Source organism: Silene latifolia, chromosome 9, assembly GCF_048544455.1.
Source record: "Silene latifolia isolate original U9 population chromosome 9, ASM4854445v1, whole genome shotgun sequence".
Taxonomy (NCBI): Eukaryota; Viridiplantae; Streptophyta; class Magnoliopsida; order Caryophyllales; family Caryophyllaceae; genus Silene; species Silene latifolia.
Genome location: NC_133534.1, coordinates 153,255,301 through 153,263,282, shown reverse-complemented (window position 1 = coordinate 153,263,282; position 7,982 = coordinate 153,255,301). Strand labels below are relative to the sequence as shown.

General features: G+C 40.2%; 1 non-coding gene across 1 annotated transcript; it reads left to right on the top strand.

Moving 5' to 3' along the window:
- The first annotated feature begins 7,446 nt into the window (after nt 1-7,446).
- LOC141603557 (small nucleolar RNA R71) lies at nt 7,447-7,553 on the top strand. Its single transcript, XR_012525424.1, has one exon. It is a non-coding gene; the product is annotated as a small nucleolar RNA R71 (small nucleolar RNA).
- Nucleotides 7,554-7,982: the final 429 nt, after the last annotated feature.

Genomic DNA, 7,982 nt, shown 5'->3' with positions numbered 1-7,982 from the left:
TATTGTTGTTATGGATTGAGTTGGGTTATATCTTACGATCCTAGGAAAGTTTGGGTCCCGGAGCCGAATCGATTAGATTGTACAACACCTACAAGTCGACTTAGTCTTCCCTACTCAACAACATGCATGGTCTAATGAGACTCGAGTTGGTTTATGTCTTACAAGTCTCATTGAAAAGATAGGTGATGGGTAAAAAATGCAAGAATTCATAGGCTCGCATTTCATCAAACATAACATGTGCATGAGTTGAGATCATAACCAGCAAGCAAATAAACCATGAAAGCATATTAATTTAAGCATGAATCATTCCCCATGTTGGTTTCCCCTAATTACCCATTAACCCTAGCTATGAAACTACTCACTCATTATCATGTTGAACATGCTAGCAAGGTTGTCAATCATACCAACAAAGTGAAACATGATGAACAAATGAAAGTAATTAGCAATAATTAGAAAGGGATTAAGAGAATTATACCTAATAATGATTCCAATAATAAAGCAAAGAATAAAAGAAGTACTTGATGCTTGATTGAGAGGTTGTCAATCTCCCAATAATAACCCAAATAATCTTCAATTACCCAAAATAAAGGATGAACAAAAGAGAGATTAAGGAAATAAAACTTGTATTAGAAGTTGATTAATTGTTGATTACAAAACTAAAGAGAGATTTGATTGATATTAACTACACTAGAGATTGATAAGAATAACATGCTCTTCTAATTAGACTAATGGGGTATTTATATTGGGGATTAGGTGTAGGAATTAGGGTTAACTAAGGGCTTAAATGACGATTAAGTCCCTACTTAGTGAAACGCCGGTATTTTTGGAAGGATGGGCATCTTTCTTGAAGCTTGAAGAAACGAAGTTGTGCTGCCTTGGAATCCGTGCGTCTTAGGCTCGGGACGGCCGGATTCGTGAGTTGCTGCCTGAGCATCATTGGGAGAAGACGGGCATCTTCTGGTTGCTGCTGCCCGGGCGTCTTGTAAGGAAGACGCACGGATTGTGGCTTGGTGGACGGGCGTCTTCTTGGGAAGACGCACGGATTGTCATGCAGCGTGCTTTATTCTTCTTTTCTTCCCTTTTCTTCATAAAATCCTTGGGGATTTCCTCAGGGATGCAAGGATCTTTCCTCATCATTGCCCATATACTATAGTATGTACAAAGGCCTTATAATCTTGTCTCTCCTTGATGCTTGGTCATTGGATTCAATCAATTTAGTCTCGTTTTGCCATGAAAATGCAAGGTTTGCACTCCTTTCCTACCAAGGACACAAAACCTCAAAGAATATGCAAAATAAAGAACTAAAGACAATAAATGACCCAAATATGCACTAAAAAGCATGGGAACAAGGCTAATTTAGGGACTAAATATGCTCTAATTATGGTCACATCAAATATCCCCAAACCGAACCTTTGCTCGTCCCGAGTAAAGAGGTGACAAAGACTAGAACCATTATTTAAACCTAACCTAATAACATAGCCGATATGAGACAATTAGCGGGTAGGATGCCTTCTTGCAAGGCAAGGCGGGTCTTGCCAAAATAACGACACATCCAAACATTAAGCACACAAAAATAAATTATGGATGCATCTACAAACGAATAGCCACTTTCCTCATCTAAGTGGCGGAAATTATCTACAAGGGAAGCAATTCAAGGGTACGCACTCCTTCATAGATGCAATTTGTTCAAACTACAAAGCCTAGAAGGATACCAATAAATCACCTCCAAGTTGTGTCAAGCTAGGGTACCTTTGTCCTCAATCGTTAAATGCTTTTGTCAAGAGTAGACTCCCTATGGTGTTAGAAACACTGGAGGATCGCGGAATTCCCCCTCTTGCCTAGACAAGAAGAAGGGTCGTCCCCTCTCTACCATGCACAAAAATGGATAAGATGGATAAAGGGATCAATAGATATTTGAGTTTCACTTTGGGAGTTTGCTTTCATTTTTGTTTTTCCCCCCAATTTCATGTGGCATATAACATTTGAGAACACTTTCTTACCATTTCTTTTTGATTTTTGGCATTTCAACACTTGACAACTTTCTTTGCATTTCATTTGAAAATTTTCAAAGTCACCCCATATGTAGTGAGGGTGGCTTATATTTGAAGCTTTAGGAGTTCTATTTTTGCTCCTCTTTTCATTTGATGCATTTTTTTGCAAACTTTCTTTCACTTTTCATTTCATTGAACTCAAATTGATTTCTTTTTGTGCCCACTCCCTTTGATGACAAAAATATGGTAGAACATGGATGATGGATGGATGGATGCATGGTTTCAAGGGTCACCTTGGAATAAACGGTAGCCAAGGAGTTATCACACCACAAGGTACTCTTGACTAGGCCTTAATCCATGGGTCAAAGGATACTAGCATGACACATCCTAGGGTGTTTTACAAGTATTCTAACAAGCAAAGTCTTAAGAAGAAAAAGCATCTACTAGGGCCTATATAAACTTGTCAAGCTTCCCAAGTAGACGGTTTTGCAAAAATTTTCTAACATGCAACTACATGCCATGATGCAACTAACATATAAACATCCTAATGCAAATGATTCTACCAACTAATATGCCATATAAACTAAATGCAAGTCCTAAGTTCACATTGTTGTACCGCATCAATCAAAATAAAGACACATAGTCATTAACATAAAGAGGAAAAAGGAGATTGGAAAGATCATACCATGCGGTCTTCAATATCCTCATGTCTCGGATGTGGCGTAGTCGATTGATGTGAACAAGGGTAAAACAAACACAATATATACAATAATATATACATGACTACACTACAAAGGAAATGAACTTGTTTTTGGTTTTTCAATTTTTCACATTTTTATGGTTTTTTGAAATTTTCAATTTTTTTAGATTTTTGAATAGAAGTTAAGTTAGAATTCCCCATCCCCACACTAATATGGGCATTGTCCTCAATGGCCAAAATGATGGGAAATCATGCAAGCATGATGCATGAATTCTACACTAAATGCAAGCTACACTAATTTACACTACATGATGCACGGGTTTTTGTTTATGAAGGAGAGGATAATTTAGATTACCTCCCGTTGTGTATGTATGTACTTCCCCAAACCGAGTTAGACATTATTTCTAATGTCCATGAAACTAAATATGTCATTATGGATTTTCAAAAGTGGGAACAATAAAATAAGAACACCTCAATAGGGCCGAGGTGTTAGTCCTCTATGTTGCTACGACTACTCCAATCATGATCAAGATTAAATAAATAAAACAAAGAGAGAGATAGACAAACCTCAAGAGGGTAGGAGCCTCCAAAGCTTACTAATCCTCCATCATATCATCACTATCATCATCTTCCTCAATAGAAGGGGACTCATCACCACTTCCTTCTTCACTTTGTTGTTCACTTTGTTCATCATCCTCTTCTTCTTCTTCACTAGCCTCTTCATCATCATCATCCTCATCAACCGCATCACCAACAACCTCATCGTCACCCGGACTCGCATCCCTAGATGCACTCGGAAAGAAGACTTTCCTATCCGCCCAACTAGGCAAAGGACATGAAGGATCAAGTAGTCCTTGCCTAGCTAAATGAAGGAGGGGTGGATATTGGGCTAAGTAAGCATCTTCCCGATCCTTGAAGGCTTGCTTGTGCATCTCTTGCATAAGAAGAGTCATATAATCTTTGCTTGCTTCAACACCTTCCGATTTGAACTCTTGGTACTTGAAAGGATAGGGTGGTGTGACAATGGAAGAGGCGGGCATTTCAATTTCACCCTTTTGTTGTTTGATGATGTACTCGGCCTCTTTTGAAAGGGGAAGGAGATAGTTGGTCCGGTGGACACTTAAACGACAAATCTTCGAAGGCAAAGTAAAAGATCTAGCCTCACTAGTGAGCCACCCATACTTGGTGTCAAGAGGGTTATGAGAGACCCACTTGTACTTGTTTATCATAGTATCAATATCAATGAGATGACCACCCTTTTTCGCCACATACTTGCTATCCTTGTTGAAGTTCGGATCAAAGTATTTAGCCAAAAGAGTGACTAGACCTCCATTCACAATAACGGTAGTGCCTTGATTCCCACAATCAACATTTAGCCATCTATCCACCAAAAGCCTTAGAGAGTTGAAAGGCTTGGTGAATTCCCTTCCAGTGTTCAAGGCCGACTCAAGAAGAACAAAATCGAGCTTGGTAAAGTGGTTGGTGTCTTTTCTTGCAATGATGGTGTTCCCTATGACCTTGTACCACACTCTAATGCCCGGATGGTGGACTAATAGAGCGCGACTAGCATGATAGTTCTCAAATTTCCTTCCGGAAATCGCCTCCCAAAGAGGAGCAGGGTTATACTTGCCAACATTCTTGAAATAACTATGTGAATCATCAAGACCCAATGGTTTACCCATTTCCTCAAAGGAGATGCGCCTACTAACATTAGCTAGGCGGAACTCGATGTCTTCCATGGTCTCTACCTTATTGATTTTCAAAGAACTCAAGAATTCTAAGGTAAGGGAGGGGTATGTCAATGCTTTTGTTGTAAACAATTTTTCTAACCCCATGGCTTTAAAGAAGGCTCTAGTTTGCTCAAGGACACCCAACTTATCTAAGGCATCTTCACAAATAAACTTGGTGGATAGAAATGATTTTCTAGCATACTTGGCAAAAGTGTCCCTATGGGTTTTGGAAATGAAAATTACCTCCGGATAGTTCGAAAGTTGAGCAAATTCCGGAGTAGTTGAAGTTGTTGCTTCCAAGGGAGGTTGTTCTTGTTGTACTTCCAAGTTTGAGCTAGCTACCACCATAGCCAATGAGGCTTTCTTTGCTTGAAGACTCTTTTGTCTTGTTGAGAGTGCCTTTGCCTTTGGTGCCTTTGTTGCTCCTTTTGTCCTTGCCATTGATGCTTGAACCAAGAAAAGAGTGAAAATCTTCAATTTCTAAGTATACCCAAATCGATTTAAAGATGAAAGGCTTTGCCTTTATAAATTCAAAAATCGACTCAAAGGTTGAAGATTTTGTTGCTTGGTTTGATTTTTGTTGAAAGAGGAGTGATTAATTTTTGTTAGAAGGATGTTTTGATTTGATTTTGATGAATGTGGTTGAGGAAATCTTGTTTTTGTGATGGAGAGGATGGGGGTTTTGAGTTTTGGGGTTTATGGGTAGTGTTATGAATAAAGGAATGAAGAAATGAATGTGGGAGGAGGTTTATAAAAGACCCGAAAAATTTGAAATACAGGGGGAAGACGGGCGGATTTCCTTCGGGACGCCCGGATTCTGTCTGTTCTGGGTTGGGAAATTCTCGCCTAAAGACGGGCGGATTATAGCAAAGACGCATGGATTTGTAACTGCGGGACGGGCGGATTCCTTTCCAGGGATTTTTCTTGTTCTTCTCAGCCAAAAAGACGGGCGTCTTCTCTTGCAGGACGGGCGTCTTTCTGAGGACGGGCGGATTATTTGTAGGACGCCCGGATTTGCTAACAGTCCCAAAATTTCAAAAATTCAGCTCATGAAGGACGGGCGGATTGGGACCAAGACGCCCGGGTTGCCTGAAGACGGGCGTCTTCCCTTGAAAACGCTCGGATTCTTCCCCTTTTACCCGGATTCAGTTCCATCCGTGTATTAGCATATCCCTTGTAATTTTTTCATTCTTCAAAATCTCGTGTTCTTCATTGAGGGGGCACTACTAAGGCATGAATAGCCTAGGCAATTGCTATCCCCACACTAAGCTAAAGCACTACACATCAATTGAATCATTAGTCCCTCCCTCACTTCTCTCAAACATGATAATTATCTTGATCAAGGCATAAAAATCCAAAAATGACAAAAAATGCAATATGAGAATTAAAATGCGAGTTAGGGAGTTAGAAATATTTACAAATGGTGGTTTAGGGAGGACTCCACCAAACTCTCATCCTTAGTGAGATGTCATGGGGGCATGTCCAAGGTGTTGTTTATGTTGCTCAACACCTTGAAGAAGTAATCAAAAGCTTGTTCATTGTCGTGATAAAGATCTTTAATAGATCTTTGCCCTTGTTATCGGTCTTGATCGATAGCATTACCAATATAGGGATTGAAAATCCCTTCAAATTCATCGTCCCAAAGACCACACACTTCATCTACTTGATCACTAAAGATCTCTTGAGTTGATAGAGACAATTCTCCCATTATCTTGTCTTGGCCAATGAGGCCATCTTCTTCATTGCTTGACTTTGGTGAGCTTTTCATGCTCTCTTTGTTATAATTCACTTGCTCTTTGAATGGAGCATCTTCAATTTTCTTCTTCCATTGGAGTTCGACTTCTTCCTATCATCCTTCCGGCTATAATGATCAATCATAAAACATGGTTCATGCAAACGGGGAGCTCTCATAGTCTTGTCAAGATTGAAAGTTATACTCTCATCTCCCACTTCTAGAGTAAGCTCTCCATGTTTCACATCAATCACCGCACCCGCGGTGTGTAAGAAAGGTCTTCCTAGAATGATTGGAATGTTGGAATCTTCTTCCATTACAACAATGACAAAGTCCACCGGGATGAAAAATTTCCCAATTCGTACGGGAACATCTTCCCATATTCCTAATGGTGTCTTCGTCGATCTATCGGCCATTTGGAGTGTGATATTGGTGCATTTAAGCTCTCCCATTCCCAACCTTTTACTCACCGAGTACGGCATAACAATAACACTAGCCCCTAGATCACATAAGGCTTTGTTGATCATGGTGTCGCCAATGGTACACGGTATTGAGAAGCTTCCCGGATCCTTGAGTTTTGGAGGTGAACTCCCTTGAAGTATTGCACTACTCACCTTAGTGAAGGCGATAGTCTCAAGCTTCCGGATCGACTTCTTCTTTATGAGGATGTCTTTCATGTATTTCGCGTAGGCCGGCACGTGATTGATTAATTCCGTGAAAGGAATTGAGACTTCCAAATTCTTCACAATTTCCATAAATTTTCCAAGTTGGACATCAAATTTGGGCTTGGCTTGCCGACTTGGAAAAGAAAGTCTAATCACAATGGGCTCCTTCTCCTTGACCTTGTCTTCATTTTTCTTTGAGATTTCTTCTTTTGATGATTCTCCATCTTTGGAGTTTTGCACAATTTCTTCCTTGTCACTAGCTTCCACAACCTTATCCTCAAATTGCTTCTTCGGTGCTTCATACCTTGTACCACTTCTCAAGTGCTTTGGTGATTTTGAGACTTCTTCAAGTCTAGCCATAGCCTTTTCAAACTTCAAATTGATGGTATCAATGTGAGCACTAAGTTGAGCACCCAATTGAGTAACGGAGTCCACTTCATGCTTTCCTCCTCTAGTAGCCTTGCTAGGTCTACTATATTGTGAGTTATGGACCGCCATTTCCTCAATTTTGTTCCAAGTTTGATTGTCATCAACTTCGGTGAACATTCCATTTGATCCCATGTTGAGAATGTTCCTTGAATCTTCATATAGTCCATTCCGAAATTGTTGTACCAAGAACCACTCGCTAAGTTCATGGTGAGGACACGAGCGACAAATTCCTTTGCACCGCTCCCAAGCTTCATACAAAGATTCCTCATCCCTTTCCTTAAAACCCGTAATTTGAGCTCTTAGCATGTTAGTCTTTTCCGGTGGGTAGAACTTTTTGTAGAAAGCTAGAGCCAATTTCTTCCAAGAATCAATTCCGAGAGTGGCCTTATCAAGGCTCTTCAACCATTGTTTCGCGGTGCCAATTAGAGAAAAAGGAAATAAGACCCATCGAATTTGGTCTTGAGTTACACCGGTTTGAGAAATCGCATCACAATAGTCACAAAAAGCCTCCATATGAGAGTACCATTGGGTAGGTTCTCCTCGGTGGGTACAGAATTGTTGAAATGCGGATTTGGCAATGAAATTTCCGGTTAGATGTTGTGGTGTGGGAGTACCATTGGGTAGGTTCTCCTCGGTGGGTACGGAATGTGATGAAAACTTAGGCATTGTGGGTTGATTTTGTGTTGTATTTTGTGTTGTGTTCTCCTCACCTTCTCTTGCAAAAGGGTTGATGAA